We start from the raw sequence: 18,457 nt of genomic DNA on the forward strand, positions 1-18,457 counted from the left end.
GCTACCCAGATCCTCCTGCAGTGCAGTGGTTTTAGTGTTGGGGATTCTCAGTGCAAGATGGGACCACCACAGGCCAGTCTGCCTCCAGACAGACCCAGTCCCTCAGAGCAAGAGGAGTTGGAGCATCAGGAAATACTGGCTCCTTCAGGGGCCTCATTATTGAATGTACAAGGAAAAGTGTTTAGCACCATCAGGACCACAGCCCCGCCCCACTAGTAACTTTTCCCATCACCATTAAGTGTGGTTGGCATGCTAACCCATAGTTTTTAAGTAGGTGGCTATGACCCAGTTGCCTTTGTGAACAAACAGAAGAGGGTTAGGTTTCCATGACTTAGTCTGGGACTCTTCAAATGTCCATCTTACATTTATGTGTGCTTCTGCCATTGGCTCTTTACTTTGACACCCTAAAACAACAGACAAGGAACAAATTTCAGAAAATTCAAAGGTGGAAGAAGATACCAGATACTCTACCAAGAACACTGAAGTAGGAACCCCAGGAGAGGATCCAGTATTACATAAGGAATTTGCAGAGTCCTGGTCCATTCTCGGGGCGACAGAAGCTCTCATATCTGCACCAATGTTACCCAAAAAGGCTATCATATCATTAAAAAAAATGAATTTTTGCTCACTTTGGAGCAGAGTAAAATAGTGTTTATGGTTCTCTTAATCTGAGTTTTTTGTAGATTTGAGATGTTTCAAAATAAAGATTGAGGGAACCATTTTAAAACAAAAGATTATAAGAAAACAAAATAAAATTTCCTTCAGGCTAGATTAGTCGGTAGAGTGCTTGTTGCCCCATCAACACAAAGCCCCGGGTTTGGTTTCCAGCATCACATAAGTCAGGTAAGCCTGGAATCCCAGCACTTGGGAGATGGAAACAGGGGAATCCGAAATTCAAGGTCATCTTCTGCTTCATAGCAAGTTCAAAGCCAGCCTAGGATACATATAAATAAATAAATAAATCCTTGCTTTGAAGATGGCAGCTATGAACATGCAGGTTGGATGGGTAGGCTACAGCATGTACAACAAGAGCTGATAGCCAGGCACCTGCAATCCCAGCAGTCAGGAAACTAGGGCCACACAGCATCACTATGCGTCTGAGGCTAGCCTAAGCTACACAGTAAGACCTTGTTGCAAGAAAAGAAAGAAATGGTGGCGGCCCAGGCTACATCAGTGGGAGTAAATGTAGGGGAGAAACTGAGAGGGAAAGTTCTGACTGAGAACAAGAGAATATGGGATGGGGGGGAGGGGAGTCAAGGGTGATACCATAATGTTTAGATTAAGGAAGCTAGGTCAAGATGATGACCCATCACCCAAGGTAATGAATGCCTGTAACCCTGGTACTTGGGAAGCTGAGGCAGGATTACAAGTTCCAGACTGGCCTGAACAACACAGTGGGGCCTTTCAAAAAAAAAAAAAAAAAAAAAGGAAAGAGAGAAAGGAAGGAAGGAAGGGAGGGAAGGAGGGAGGGAGGGAGGGAGGGAGGAAAGAAAGAAAGAGGGAAAGAAAGAAAGAAAGAAAGAAAGAAAGAAAGAAAGAAAGAAAGAAAGAAAGAAAGAAAGAAAGAAAGAAAGAAAAGGGCGTTGGGGGAAGAGAGTGCATTTTGAGTTGGCCAACTACTTCTGAGCAGGAGGCTTATCCTGAGGTGTAGTTGATATTCCCAGTGACTTTCCATTGGAGAAAACTGATTTACCCTTTCTCAGCAGGTATCAACTGAATCTCATATCCTGTCTATCAGATACTTGCATTACAATCCACACAACAGTAGCAAAATGACAGTTATGAGCAGCAACGAAATAGTTTTATGGTTGGGGTTAGCATGGGAAACTGTATTCAAGGGGGGCAATATCAGGAAGGTCAAGAACCTCTGGTCTAAAGTCTTAGAACCTGAAGCCAGTTCACACGTGACACAACCAGAGAAACAAGAAGAAAATAAAAGGTTGAGTTGGTAAGATGGCTCAGTGGGTAAGAGCACTGACTGCTCTTCCGAAGGTCCTGAGTTCAAATCCCAGCAACCACCCGTAATGAGATCTGATGCCCTCTTCTGGTATGTCTGAAGACAGCTACAGTGTGCTTATGTATAATAATAAATAAACCTTTGAAATGGAGTGAGCAGGGATGGAGCGAGCTGGGCCAACCGGAGCGCCGATCAGAGTGAGCAGGGTTGACCGAGCAAGCAGAGGTCCTCAATTCAATTCCCAACAACCACATGAAGGCTCACAACCATTTGAACAGCTACAAGAGTACTCATATACATTAAATAAATAAATAAATCTTTTTTAAAAAAAAATACAAAGTCTGCTTGGCTGCTGGGAGTGGCAGAGGGGAGACTTGTCCACAGCGAAGCTCTCCCTCTCTGTACTAATCCTTATTCCACATTGGTTCCTGGTCTATTCTATTCCCAGACAAATCCCAGTCCTCGTGAGTATGTCTTCTCAGACTTTATTTCAGTGTTAGGATGCTGATGGCGCGCACGCCAAGTGATCCTCCTAACCAATGACCTTCTTCATCTATTTTTATCACCCAAACAAATCCAAGTGCTTATAATTAGCGAGGTTCCCATAACAGGTATAATTTCTTGATAATAAAGTCAGCCCATTAAAGCTGATTTTTCTTAATGGAGCATTTTGTGTTTGAAATAAACAGCAGGCATTAACCAAAGATATCTAGATAGCAGTAATACTTAGCTCTGACGGTGAGTGGTTTGCTACTCTCTTGAAGCTAATCATAATTCTGAAACAAAATAAAAACATTAGGAGATTAATAAAAGCCATGTTATCAGGCCAGGCACATTCCTCCATAGTACCATGTCTGACCCACCAGGGAAAAGCATTTTAGTACATGGATAGCACAGCATTTATGGCAGGCACTGCTACTCCTTCTGAAATTCTTTCTCTTAGTTGTAAGCCACAGTGTCATCCAGATACACATCTTAAAAGGGAAAATGACCACGTGCCTTGAATTGTTTCCTTCTTGCTAACATCAGAAGACTTGGCAGATGCCTCTGCTAGGATTTAGACTGTTGAGATCTGGCCTCTGTTAAATCATAAATCAACACTGTCGCCATATGAGATCTAAACAAACAGTTACTCAGCATTTCGAAGAGTCAAACATATCATTTTGAGGAGAGAAATTGGGCAAATTGCTGGCCTTCCCATCTTACTCCATGAGGAAATTTAGAACTCCAACACTCTGCAAAGTTTCTGCCCCCCGCCCCCAACCTCACCCAAAACAAGTATTTCAAAAGACAGAGGCTATGGCAAAAAATTCCCATTAAAATCTTTCTTCTGCTTTAAGATGTAAAGATGGACCGGAGACCATCTGCTCACCCAGACAGGTACAGTTCGCACTCCCTCTGAAGCGAGGGAGAGACAAGTAACTTCTCACCATGAACGGGGGCAGGAATAGTCACTGTGGGATCAAGGCTTTAAGAAGTTGGCATTAAGCTGTCGACATAGCTTAACAGTAGTTTACCTAACATGTGTGAGGCCCCAGATTCCACCCCCCACCATTGCAAGTAAAAAGACAGAGGAGAAGGAAGAGTGGAGGAGAAGGAGGGAGGGAAGGAGAGGGAGGAGGGAGAGGAGCAAGCATCTCTCCTTCATCCTTGTTCTCTTCTTTCCTGTCCACCAGGATGTGAATGATAACTGGTCCCTAAATATTGCTGGATCCCAACATGAAAGTCTCCCAGGCCCCTAAATCATCACATAGAGGAAGAACCATCTGGCTGGCTCCTTGTGTCTGTGTTCTAGAGCCTTGAAACATTGTTACAAACAAGCCAGGCGGTAGTGGCGCATGCCTTTAATCCCAGGACTCGGGAGGCAGAGGCAGGCAGATTTCTGAGTTCGAGGCCAGCCTGGTCTACAGAGTGAGTTCCAGGACAGCCAGGGCTACACAGAGAAACCCTGTCTCGAAAAACCAAAAAATAAATAAATAAATAAATAAATAAATAAATAAATAAAAACAAAAACATTGTTACAAATATGCTACTTCTATAGCTAACAAAGTATCAACTAACCAATCAGCCACTAGTCATTGCGTCCTCTTCCTGCTGTTTCCATAGAAGGCACCTCACGTCTGCCATCTGCTGGGCCTCAGTTGGTTGTTACTGTCAGTTTTACTGAGATTACCAGATATCACTGCCTCCATGGGCACTTCTGCTGCACCTCCGAACTCAGCTGCCTCTTCAACCCTCAAACATCTCAAAATGGAGCTAGAGAGATGGTTCAACAGTGAACCGCACAGGTGATTCTAGTCCTATCTGCTGGTGTTTCAAAGACCTCTAATTTCAGATCCAGTGCCCTCTTTCTGGCCTCTGTAGACACTGCACACACACACACAGTGCACAGATATACACAAAGGCGAAACATCTGTATTTAAAAAGAAAACAGTTCAAGTTTGTGGTGAATTCTTTCTCCATTTGATGCCACATTCATTTGGCTTTAGCAGTGAAACAAAGAAAAACCTTAATGTTGGCTTAGGCAAGAAAAGTATTTATTTTCTCAATTCACAGGAAGTGTGGATGCTAAAGAGATGACTCAGCTAGTAAAGTGCTTGCCACAAAGGCGTGAGGACCTGAACTCAGATAGCCAGTGCCCACACATAAAGCCAGGCATGGCAGCCCAAGCCTGTAACCCCTAAGTGAGGAAAGTAGGGACAGGCCGATCTGTGGAGCTCACTGACCAGACAGCCCTGGGTTCAATTACCTGCCTCAAATAATAAGATAGAAAAAATTAAGGCAAACATCCAGCATCAACCTCTCATTTCCATCTTTATGTGTGTGTGGGTGCACGTGTGTGTGTGCATGCACACACAGACACATGCACCTGCATACATATGCACATACATGTACATACACTCACAGAAACACAACACACATGTACACACATGTACATACACACATGCATGCACACACTCATACAAACACACCACACATGTACACACTCACACACATGCACACACTCACAAATGCATATTCACACATGCATATACATATACATGCACACATGTACACACACATGTGCACATACATATTCCTCGTACACACACATGCACATAAAAAGCAATGTAGAGCATAGAGCTCCAGGTTTGGCATTGTGTCTCCTCACACGATCAGTCAGTCGCACAGTCTTTGTGCCTCCACATCACCTCTCTTTTCTTGGCTTTTCCTTATCACCAGTGCATCTTCATGCAATACTGATGGGACCCAAAAATGTCAGAAGCTCACTCACTGCAGATTTCTCCAAACATAGTGCTGAGCAGACCCAGCTCTGGAAACTCCAGAAGAGACTACGTCACAAGAATGAGAGGAAGACTTAACCATGACTTTAGTCCCTGCAGTTAAGCATACATAAGTCTACTGCCTGCACATAAAGGTTTTGCACAAGACAAGAATGGCAATTGCAAGAAAGGTCAACTAATTGTGTCTGCCACAGACCCAAATCCCACCCTCATCTTAACACAGAGAGAAACAGTCACACTTCTACTTCAAGAGACAACAGGCATAGGTGAAGGGCATCTGTAACCATGTCACATGCATAGACACATGCACACACAAAGACACATGCACACATACACATGTGTGCACACATGCATGCATGTATACACATGTAAAGACATATACACATGCACATACACCTACACACAGGCACATGTGCATGCATACATGTACATACATACATGCATATACACACATAAAGATATATACACATATACACATGCACATGCATCATGTACAAACATACACAAACACATGCACACATATACATACACACATGTAAAGATATATACACATATATATGCATCATGCACATACATACACACACACAGTCACTGTTTGGGCTCAAGTCACAATTTACTACTTTGTCACATCCTTCCTCCTTTTTGCTTTGACAGTCACCTGACCAGACTGACTTCAAATCAGTAAACATCACATGATTCTTAAACAAGGCTGTGGGAATGTGTTAGAAAAAGTATTGTCCCAGAAATTGCCTATATCCTGATGCTCCAGACAGAAAAAACTATAAGGGTTCCAGTTGGATTAACAATAACAATAATAAGGGCATATTATTTATTCAATATTAACTGCATTTAAGTGCAAAAAGTAGACAGTGCATCAGAAATGATACATATTAATATTCTGAGAAGGAAATGTCTAATTCATCCACGACTTCAAAGGAAAACATCTCCAAGGGAAACTAAGTTCATCATAAAAGGGAAAATGCCCTCAGAGTTGAATGCATTTTTTCAAGACTCAATATTTTTTCCTTCTGCCTATTTCAATGAATTTCTAAAATTATGGACTCTGAGCTACCTGAGATGTGCTTTCTGATTGTCCAAATTTCTATACTCAGGGCAGGTCAGGGGCCTCTGTGATAAGAGGCAGTGCACGGGCTGCGTTTCCGATAGAGATTTCTATAGCTCGTCTCTGTCAAGTAACAGGTGAGAGAGATGTCTTCTGGCGTCAGCTTAGGTTGATGGCTTCCACTCTACATAATCTCCCTGGAGCCGGCTATGAACGAGTTAAATGGCTGCCTGGTAACAGCGATGAGGAGAAGAGCAAACAGTGTGAGGTAGCAGAGAGGATTTGGAGGGATTTGGTTCTGCTCTGTGACTACAGCACAACTCAAATCCCTCTAACCATCTCCTTCCTGTCCTTCCTCCCCGCTCCATCCCAGGTGCATCCATGTGTCCCCAAGGAAAGAGCTGTTATAGCAAATGGGAGTTAGAGTTGCAGGTAAAGAATCAAAGAGAAAGGAAAATGGAAAGAGCAGCCCTGTGAGTGGGAGTCAGGGTGTCTCACACAGCCACAAGTGGCCACTTCAACCCGCGGCTGGTTGGATCAAAAAAGATAATTGTTTAGGTGACCTTTAACTTTTCAACCAATATTTATCATCTATGTTAAAATATATCATCTACATTAATATATCATCGATGTTAATATATGTGTTAATATATCATATATAATATGTATGTAATATATGTTAATGATATTAATGTTAATCAGGTCCCACCCCTGTTATCTTCTCCTATGGCCTCCCCCCTCCCTCTTTCATGTCTTTGCAGATCAGTGTGCCCCACTGCATTAATTAGCGTTGTCTGAATAAGCATGGGTGGAGATTACTGGCTACTCCAGAGAGGAATATGACTCCCCTTCCCCCAGCAACCATTGACTCCTCTTCAGGGCGGGGTGGGGCCGATAAGTCCCTTCTCCATCCATGAGAGGCCGATGGTCTCAGTTTTGTGCAGGTCTTGTGTGGTTAACCACGGCGCTGTTGTGAGTTCTTGGTATATCAGGCATTCTGTGTCCAGGAGACAGCATTTCACAACAGTCTTACCCATCCCATGACTCCCACATTCTTACTGCCCCTTCTTCCTCAGAGTTCCCTGAGCCTCCAGCAGGGGAGGATAAGGGAGAGGAGGGGAGGGGAGGAGAGGAGAAGTGCTGACTTAGTACTTTACTAGGTATTCTTAGTACTTCCACCTCCGTGCTGATGAGGAGGAGCACTGATCTAGAACACCAGTGTGGCCCTAGAATATGGCAAGGAATGGAGTCGTCACCAAAGACCCCAGAAGGAAAGGCCACAGGCAGCGCTGTGAGTTCTGCTAACCTTTTGAAGGGGGCTGAGTAGCACTCTTCCCTCTTCTAGAAGCAGAAGAGGAGCCGTGTCCTCGATCATCCTTTGAGGCCAACACTGCTCTGATTCCAAAGCTGGACAACGACACCGGAAAAGAATCTACATCAACCCTGCCCACTGCAAACACAAGAATTTACCACATTGCCAGTGAGAGTCACAGAACTCTCCCAACCACAACTGAAAGGGCTGGTAAAGACAGAAAAGAAAATAGTTTGGAGGGTTTTGTTTATTCACTAGAAGTTTTTTTAATATCTGTTTTTTGAGATGGGTCTTGTGGTGATCTGAATGAAAATGGGCCCCATAGGCTCATAGGGAGTGGCACTATTAGGAGAAGTGGCCTTGTTGGTGTGGGTGTGGCCTTACTGAAGGAAGTGTGTTGCAGAAGGGTAGGCTTTGAGGTTTGAGGAGCTCAATCCAGGCCAGTGGCTCACTCTCTCTTCTTGCTGCCTGTGGGTCCGGATGCAGAACTCTCAGCTTCCTCTCCAGCACCATGTCTGCCTGTGGGCCACCATGCTTCCTGCCATGATCACAGACTAAACCTATGAACTGTAAGCCAGCCCCAATTAAATGTTTTCCTTCATACGAAGTTGCTTCATAAACTACTGCGTGTATTCACAGCAATAAAACTGTAACTAAGACTGGTGAAATAAAAATACTTTTCCACTGTGAATAACAATAGACAAGAGTTTGCTTGGCACATTTTCAGCTGAAGAGCTAAAAGTTTCTGAGCCTTTGGCAGAGAGATTGCTCTCTAAGCTGATGCTTTTCCTTGTCTTCCTTGCCTTTCAAGGCAATATCTCTGGGTCTCAAGGGTTTATTCCACAGCCAACACATACATACACACACACACACACACACACACACATACTGAACTGAAACCTTTCAAATCATCTTCTAACCCAAACTGTATTTTAATTTTTGCTCTTTTTAACAGCTTGGCAATATAAAATCTTGACAGGTAAACAAATATTGATGCTTCCTTTGAAACCTGGGAGGAATGAGTCAATACACTGGATAAAGCTAACCCTTTTGACCAGCTAGCCAGGCGTAATTAGCCTAAAGCTGTTGCTCAGGTGAATTGTGGCCTTGTGTTCTGAAGGCAGCATCAGAAGGTGACTCCCCTTTCCTCCCCTCCGCAGGGTGATCTTTTAGAAGTCTTACTGCCCTAGTTAGTTCAGTGCTATTTATTTTCACTTCTGTTCATTAGTTCGGTCCTCCTGAGAAATGTTCATTGTTTAGCAACATTGTTTATTTCCCATGTGTAGGTCTGGTTACAAAGCTGATACAAATCCCTCCAAATCTCTCCTGCTGCCTCCTCCTATGCATTTATCATTTTCCTCGTCTTTCTGTCGCCAACCAACCATCCCACTATTATTCAGTCAGCTCCAAAGTAATCTAGGTAAATTGGGAGTCACAGGTGTAGAGCAATGCCCCAGGCCTGGCCCTCTCCGCTGTGGAAGCTTTCTCTATCAGATCAATCATATAGCTACCCGGTGTAGACCTGGGCACTGGTTTTATTTAAATGCTGACTTCAGAGCACAATCTATCTAATCGTAAGTCATCACCTAGCAATTATTTATTTCCACTCATGTGGTGCTTTCCTCTGGTGTTGCTCTGGGTAAAACAAATAAAACCAGAATAAATGACAAGAGATGGGAGAGGGGAAAGCTATGTGTCCTGGTTAGTGTTTTTGTCAACTTGACACAAGCTAGAGTCACCTGGGAAGACCCACAGTTGAGAAAAATACTTCCATCAGATGGCCTGTAGGCAAGTCAGTGGTGCATTGTCTTGATTAATGATTGCTATGGAAGGCCCAGCTCACTCTGGGCAGTACCACCCTTGGGCAGGTAGTTCTGGGTTGCAAAAGAAAGCAAGCCATGAGGAGCAAGCCAGTAAGCAGCACTCCTCCATGCCCCTCTTTGGGTTCCTGCCTTGAGTTCCTGCTTTGACTTCCTTCCATGACAGACTGACTACACCTGGAAAGGAAAATTAACCTTTTCCTCCCCCTCCCCTTCCCTCTTCCCCTCCCTCCCCCCTCCCACCCCCAGTGCTTCTAGTTAACGGTGTTTGTCTCAGCAATAGGAAAGTAAACCAGGACACATTATCAGTACATTTTCTTCAGTGTTGAGGATCTAATAACTTCAAGAGAGAATGTCATACACAAGGAAACAAAGCCACCCTCAACCAAAACAGACTAAGGTCAAGCAAGCTACGTTGAAATATATTTAAGCGGTATTGAAATTTCTCTAGGGTTAAGTTAATCGGTGTTGTCTTATCAGGAGGCATGTACGCATGTGGATTCATCTATGTAGATGCGGACACCAACATGCTTCCACCAGGCCGAAGGTCAGCCTTGTATGCCTTCCTCAAAAGCCATCTGTCTTGTTTCTCCAGACAGGCTTTCCCACTGGCCTGAGGCTTGTTGGTTAGACTAGATTAGGTGTCAAGCAAACTCAAGGGATGCCCAAGTATCCATGCCCCACCACCACCCCACAACCACTCCCCTACAGCACCCCCAACAACACTGGGATTACAAAGCTGCATTAGCAGGCCTGGTTTTTATACATAGGCTTGAGGGCTCAAACTTGGGTCCTCGGGCTTGCAAGACAAGCAAACACTTTACCAACTAAGCTACTTCCCCCAGCTCTTCAATCAACAATTCTTTTTAAGTACCACAATTTATAGTTACAGAGAGGCATGGTAGCATATGTTTTTTAGTCCTAGACTCCAGAGCCAAGTGGATCTCTGTGAGTTCAAGGCCAGCCAGGCCTTCATAGTAGGCATCTGTCAATAATAATAATAATAATAATAATAATGTAATAATAATAAAATTTTCCCAATTCCTCCCCTCCCTCTCCCTCCTTCCCCAAATTTACAGCCTCTTCTTCTTTAACCATGCTGTTACATATACATATAAACGAACAGATATATATCTACAACCGGCTGAGTCCATTCAGGGTCACCTTATCTATAAGTTCCTAGGGTAGACCACTTGGCATTGGAGAGCCAGTAGGAGCTCTTTCCCGGGGAGAACTCAGTTCTCCTTTTCAGAGGTTGTCCATTGCTTGTGTCTTTTGAACTAAGGGTGGGGTCCTCATGAGATTTCTGCCGTCAATGTTGGGATTGTTCGTTGGAGTTGTTCGAGTCTTATTTAGGAAATCAACGTTGAGATTTCATGGGTGTGGCTTCTGTCATAGCTAGAAAGCACACGCTGACAAAAGGCTCCTGGTTCTCCAACTCATAATCTTCCTGTCTGGACTCCCAACCTGCTTTTCTCAATGTTCCCTGAGCCTTAGGTACAGGGGTTATACAATAGACACATTGAGCGCTATAGAGACAGTCATAGTCATAATGACTAACGCATCTTAATTAGCCCCAAGGAAGTGATGATAATAAATTCCTCAACATACACAGACACCAAAGTCAACAAGAAGGCAAGTCCAGAAGATCTCAGAGCAAAGGAGAGGCCTATCTATATTCCCCATGCCCACCTTGTCCATCAGAATGTTCTAAAGGTGTGCATGTATCCCTCCCTTGTAATGAGGGACACCCTCCCAAAAAGTTGGAGCCTGCCCTGTGTCTTAGTTTGGATTCTGTTACTGTGAAGAGACGCCACGGCCAAGGCAACTCTTATAAAGGACAACATTTAACTGGGGCTGGCTTACAGTTTCAGCGCCATTATCATGATGGGAAGCATGGCGTTATGCAGACACACATGGTGCTAGAGGAGGCAAGAGTTCTGCATCTTAATCAAAGGCAGCCAGGACGAGACTAGCTTCTTCAGGCAACCAAGAGGAGGTGCTCTCCTAGGCATTGGGTGGAGCTTGAGCAATAGGAGCCATCAAGGCCCGCCCACGCAGTGACGTACTTCCTCCTACAAGACCACGCCTATTCCAACAAGGCCACACCTCCTAATAGTGCCAACTCCTATGGGTCAAGCATATTCAAGGCACCACACCCTAAGAATCTCTTGTTAGGAAGAGGAAATGGCTAAAACTAGCAGGACAGGGAGAGAGTGTCACACAGTTCTGACAACCTGTCAGCCTCTGAGGCAGAACCCCACCATGACCGGGACTGCTTCCTCATACACTCCTCTTGCCTCTTTTCAAATGTAAACTCCATGTCAAGAACCCAAAGATGGGCCGGAGACATCACTGGGCCTCTTTGTTGCTCTTCCCAGAGTGGCCATGTTGAGTAAACCTCCTTCCTCTGCCTTCTGCTATTACTGTCTGATTGATCGTGCTGCTGAGGATGGGTGGCCAAGGCTGGGTTGTTAGGACTACCAGAACCTGCGCTCTGACCCTAACAATTCTGGTAACTGAAAGGATGAGTTACAATCAAAGATTAAAGGCTCAGACTCAAAAGATCCAGAAAATACAGCCAAAACCTTCATCAACCCCATCGGTACTCAACCTTCCTGATACTGTGTCCCTTCAACCACAGTTATCTTCATTGTTAGTTCATAGCTGTAGTTTTTTGCTACTGTTGCAAATTGTAATGAGAATATCTGTGTTTGCTGATGATCTTATGAGATCCCTCTGAAAGGGTCATTTATTTAACAACCCCCCAAAGGGGTGTAAACCACGGGTTGAGAACCACTGATCAACAGGGGGAAAAAAAGTTAAAACCTAGAGGAAAAAAAAAGCATATTAAGCTTTTATACCAAATTAACCAGGATATTCAGTTCCTAGATGTAATAAGACATCTAGTCACTGGTTTTTGTCAGTTTTTTTTTTTCAATCTACCAGAATTTTACAATGGCTTCAAGGGAGAGAGAGAGAGAGAGAGAGAGAGAGAGAGAGAGAGAGAGAGAGAGAGAGAGAGAATGTGGTGGCTTCTACTGTAATTAACCTGCTCCTTCTGGGCCTGATTTGCCATGTCTCTTCAAATGATCTTTGCGATCATTCTATATGCAGAATAAATAGTTCAGCCCTCATTAATAAACACACTCTGGTTCTCTCTCTACCTGGCTCTTCTGTCTCCTGCCTCTCAGGATAACTAAAGAGCAGCACAAGAGGAATGCTTGCAATCTTGCTTCAGATCCTCCCGCTCTGGTGGGGTGGGGGAGGCCCCCAGGGCTACTTTGCGTGTTAAAGGCACTCCTGGAAGTTACCTGGCTGAAGATCTGAACATCCCTCTCCAGTGTAAGCAAGCAAGGGCGAACTCTCTCTGGTGACAAGAACAGACAATAAGAAGTATATTCAACAAACTTCAGAAGCCCTTTGTACCCTCTGTCTTTTAAGTCAGAAAACCTATATTAGAAAGTTTGGACCTAATGTTTCTCTGTTGTGGCACACTGCCCTAACTGGCTCTGCCCGTCACTGACAGCCAAAGACATCTGAACACGTTGCTGCTTCTTGGTTCTGTAACAAGGCAGAAGTCTCTGCCCCTATTTTTAAATTATTTTATCAGTTCTTTATTTGCCCATCACTCATTTTCTATACAGAAGTATTTGAATTATGCATAAAACCTTTTAAAGGGCATTTTCAGATAAAGCACTTTATATTATTAAGCATTGTAAAATTATTATTGCACACCACTTTTATTATGTAGTTCATTTTAAATGGGCCAGGATATTTTAATCATCCATGGAAAGCCAGAGTTTATAGCTTAAAATTGAAAATATACCTACACATTTTTTCCATAAAATATGCGTGCATGATTTTCAGCCCCATTTAACTAATGTGTTTTTGGAAATATGTTACAATAGTAAATTCAACAAACCTCAGTCAAGGAAAAAAAGCAATATAAAAAGTGTGATTTAATAGCAATGTGGTGGCCTTTTTTTTTTTTTTACAGAAGACCCTATTTTGAAATATGAATCATTTTACATAGATAACCTCTATATTTCCATGTCGTTTGTCTAAATAGTAGTCTGTACAACTCTGGGTACAGAATTGAAGATTATAGCAGAAAATCAAACTGTCAAAACAACATAAATTACCCACAATGCAATGCAAAGTAAAAAATTGCAACTGGTAAAGAATTAAAGAATAACAAAAAAAAAAATCGATAGTATGCGCACCCTAGATAAACACGGGTTTAGAAATGTAGAATATTTGCAATCCTGTCACTGGAGAATATTTCTTTACTGCAGTGGTGATCTGAAAACACAATGTCAGGTCATTGAACGATTTAGCTTTGCAATTACCTCCTGGTCAGCACACATAACATGTACAGAAAAGGATTTTTTCCTAATTAAGTCGCTTTTCTCAGATATGATGTCACATGAAACTAAGGCTTTTTTTTTTTTAATGGTTCAGTGCTTTTATTGGAACCATTGGCTGGATTAAAAGCTTTTGATTCTAGTACAATCCCTTCCCATACAACAAATGCCAAGATAAGCATCGATCTTATGCCCTGCGTGACCAGTTGCTGGGATTCGCGTGGGCAGCTGGAGGGCAATGCTGAACGGAACCAGGTTCTCATGGGGCTTCACTGCATGTTAGCGGGCACCAGGCTGCTGCCCACAGTCTGCTGGAGCACGGACCACAATGTGAGCTGGTTCCCAAGCGGCCATTCCCACAGCAGAGCTCAGAGAACAAACAGCGTTTTCCTACAGCGCCCTCTTTCAGCTCAAACAGGGTGATAGGCACCACGGATGAGAGTTCAGTTGACAGCCTCGTGCTTCTGACAGAGTAAAATACGTGCAGTGTTCCCTTCTCTTTGGATGGCACATGGTCTGCACACTGAACCTTGTGCGTCTTGGGCACATTTCTTGCACATCAAAATGAAGCCAAGCCCAGCGGGTCTGATAATTGCCGCGGGTCTGTTTTCTAACCGGTTTCCCTCGGCTCTTGAGCAACTTCTTCAACACATTCTTGATTGATAAATGCATGTGCACGCTAGACAGGACCCTGTGGCGTTCGCGGAGCACCACAGGGACAGGGAGCCTGGCTTTGCATAGATCACAATGTCGTTCAGTTTCCCCATCCTCGCCAAGCACCGAATTCAACTCCAGTGCATTAGTGGTTACAGCTGTAAGCTCATCAACTTGCCAGGTATCGATCCCGTCCAAGTCGGCATCTGGAGCGTAAACAGTCTTTGAAAGACTATGTCTGCCGCCGAAAACTCATACAAGAACTTTAAAATATCATCTTGACATGGTTTCCTGCATGTGGCCAGCAGCTGGCGCTCTTACTGGGCACACTGGGGAGAGACAGCTACGGATGGGGGGAGGGGTCCAGGCCAGGCATCACCAGATACAAGTCCCAAACCAAAGGAGAGGGGGTAAAGTGAGAGGGACATGAATGCTCAAAGACTGCCGATGGCCACGTTGGCGCTCAGCCACAATGGCTCTCTGAGCTAGTTTGTTAGATGTGTACATTTCTGTGGGGGCAAAATTGGTTCCTCCTCCTGCTTTGTCAGATTTTGTCAGAGAGCACTGGCCGGTTTTATGTCGAGTTGACACAAGCCAGAGTGATCTGAGAGGGACGCGCTTAGATTGAAAACTTGCCTCCATAAGATCTGGCTGTAGGCAAGGCCATAGTGCGTTTCCTTAATTAGTGGTTTAGGACATCCCTGGGCTGGTGGTCCTGGGTTCTATAAGAAAGCAGGCTGAGCAAACCATGAGGAGCAAGCCAGTAAGCAGCGCCCTCTGTTGGTTGATGTAGGTAGTAGGTGCCACCGTGGAGAGAGCAGCTCACCAAGTTGCTAAGCTTCATTTCCGAAAAGATCAGAGGGGTTTGCCTTCTTGGGGAAGCCTGACACCCAGCTAGCTCACTCCAGTGACTTTGTTCAAACATTAGGGGCTGGTGAGATGGCTCAGTGGGTAAGAGCACCCGACTGCTCTTCCAAAGGTCCAAAAGTTCAAATCCCAGCAACCACATGGTGGCTCACAACCATCTGTAACGAGATCTGGCACCCTCTTCTGGAGTGTCTGAAGACAGCTGCAGTGTACTTATATATAATAAATAAATCTTTAAAAAAAAAACAAAAAAAACATTATACAAGGTTAATCAGGCCTGGGAAAGGTTCCAACTACCACAGTTCTCTTGCCCTCGCTGCCCGTGAGAGCAGACGACCCACACAAATCACAGGCCCTTCAGACCATGGCTAGCCAGAGTCAAAAGAAAGAACTCCAAGTTTGGCAGGGGTGTCTTAGGAACAAGGTTGGTGCCGCTGCAAGTTTTCACGTAGCACCAAGTGCAGATTCTCTAGAGAGACATTTCCTCAAGGTTCAACCCGTCTCAAAACAATTTCTCAGCCTCTAGTGATTGACCTGAATATATAGTAAAGGCTTAGCTGAAACATTTCACTCAAAGCCAGACATAAAGGCTTTACATACATATCACTCTATCCCACCATGGTCTCTGCATCAGCTCCTGCCTCTAGGTTCCTGCCATGTTTGAGATCCTGTCCTGGCTTCCTTCAGTGATGAGCAGTGATATAGAAGAGCGTTTAAAATAAATCCTTTTCTCCCCCTGTTGCTTTTGGTCATGGTGTTTCACCCAATCCACAGAAACCATAACCAAGAGTAGGATTGTTTATTTGGAGGGGGGGTGTTTGATTGATGATTGGTTTTACTCCATATTGGGATTGAATCTAGAGCCTCACTCATCCTGACTAAGTAAGAACTCTACCACTGAGCTACATCCTCAGCCATAGAGGAAGCCCTGTGCAGAGAGGAGCAGGTCTACCCTCCCGCTCTGCATGGCTGGATGGTAACTAGAGTTCTCAGCTCAGCCACGTGCCATGAATACAACACAGTGAATTTGCATAGCTCTTCCCCCCGTGGAATTCCAAGAACTGCATCGTCTCATTGGGACACATAACATCATTTCTGGGAGCAACAAGCTGGGAAATGTCTCCATTTTAAACACCCAGAGGGGGAGGCATAGGGAGACCGACAACAACTTCCACCAAGCAGATTGAAAAGCCTGGTGACTGCAGAGCTCCTAATGATGGCTTTGGCAGGATTCCAGAAGCAGGTCAGCCCCGGGTTCCTCACTGTCACAGTGGTTCATCACACAACCATTAGACATGTGCTTCAGTGCTGACAGACCCCTGACCTGTGCCTTCTCTATCGCCTTTGTCCAGTATCCCCTCCTATTCAGCCCACCGCCACCCACCACCACCCGCCCGCAGCCAGTTTTCTTCAGCCCCTACAATTCTGCTCTCCTTCTCCAGGGACAGTAAGAAAGAAAACACTTCTAAGCCTCCTCAGACCTTGGCTTCCATGACATGGGCTTTCTTCTCTGCATATTCTTTTGGATTAGCGTAGCTAATAGCAATACTGTCTCCTGACTTGGACTGCTGTGCCCTAGCTCTCCTTCCGGGCTTCTATAGCGCAGTGATCCTGATCATCTTTGAATCCATTCTGCAGCCTGATCCTCTCCCAGTGCTCCTAGGGCAAAGCCCAGACAGACGACTCCTCCTCTGGGTCATGCAGCTCCTACTGAGGTGAACTTAGTGTAAAGTAACTCTTATAGACCAAGGATGGTGCGGAGGAAGATGACCCCACCCCCGCCCCAGGCAACCATGAGACTGTGGTCATAAGTATACTGCTAGTGAATTCCCAGAACTGTGACTGAGTCTGGCTCTCTGCCGAGGAGGAAGTGGGAGAGGAAAGCCAATCAATGTCTGGAAGCCAGGCAACAAACGGCCCAGGATATAGAACCCCACAGGCCATAGAACTGAAGATATCTGCCTCGGAGAAGCCACCTTGCTCAAAACTGAGCAGCACGGCTGTATTGCAAGGCTGAGGAGAAGGCCCCATGTGGAGGATGGAGCTCTGGGACCCTGTGGTGCATTATGGGACTTCTCAGCCTTTCTTTTATGATGAAATAATGCAAATTTTAATTTGGGGTGAGATATTGTGGCTAGGATTTTCTACTGCTTGTAACCAAATGCCTTCTTACTCAATTTTTTTTCCCATAAAATGTTGACCATAGTGATGACCGATAGTCAAAGCTCACAGGTTTCAGACATCTCGGCTTTTTAATTTTTAACTAGAAACACGTTCTAACAATTGAACAAGGTTAAAGCCCCTTCATCTCTTGGATAAAGCATAATAATACATTAGATGTTACTGATAAAGTTATATTTTAAGCTTAAATTACTGTGTTTAAGGGATCTAGTAAACAAACAAACAAAAAAAAATGCCTCTAACCTGTAAGCCTCACTTGCCTAAGGACAGAGAATTTCCTGGTATGCTGGAGGCTGCTGTCCATGTAAGATGACAAGCCACATATTGTCACCTCTGTAAACGAAGTTGGCTGCCCCAGCTGCACAGCATGTGCTTGGTCACAAGTAGGTGGGAGGTATGTCGGCAGAAAGTTGTGTCAAAATGTATGCATACAGGGCTGGAGAGATAGCTCAGCAGTTAAGAGCACAGACTGCTCTTCCAGAGGTCCTAAGTTCAATTCCCAGCAACGACATGGTGGCTCACAGCCATCTGTAATGGGATCTGGTGCCCTCTTCTGGTGAGTCTGAAGATAGCAACAGTGTACTTGTGCATTAAATAAATAAATCTCTCTCTTTTTTTTAAATGTATACTGTTGATTGGATGAAGGCAGGAAGTATGTGGCCTTGTGAATTTTGCCTTTATGAGCTCCTGTCTAATGTAATTAGGCCCCATTCTCTGAAAATTCGCAGGTATGGGCCTGACCAGCGTCCATCGTCCTGGCTAGTAGTTAATAAAGCTTGCTTCAAATTTGGCTCAAAAACAGTAATCATGGTCTTATTCTTACCCAGGAGCATTAACAAAATGAAGTATTTAAGCACAAATGCTTAATTCTGTCATGAAATGCAGAATATTCTGGCTAAAGCAAAGAGACACAAAGAGGGTGGTAAATAATTTCAGCTCAGAAAAGCCGAGT

This window comes from Mus caroli, unplaced genomic scaffold (genome assembly GCF_978045245.1).
Source record: "Mus caroli unplaced genomic scaffold, Mus_caroli_1 scaffold_9, whole genome shotgun sequence".
Taxonomy (NCBI): domain Eukaryota; kingdom Metazoa; phylum Chordata; class Mammalia; order Rodentia; family Muridae; genus Mus; species Mus caroli.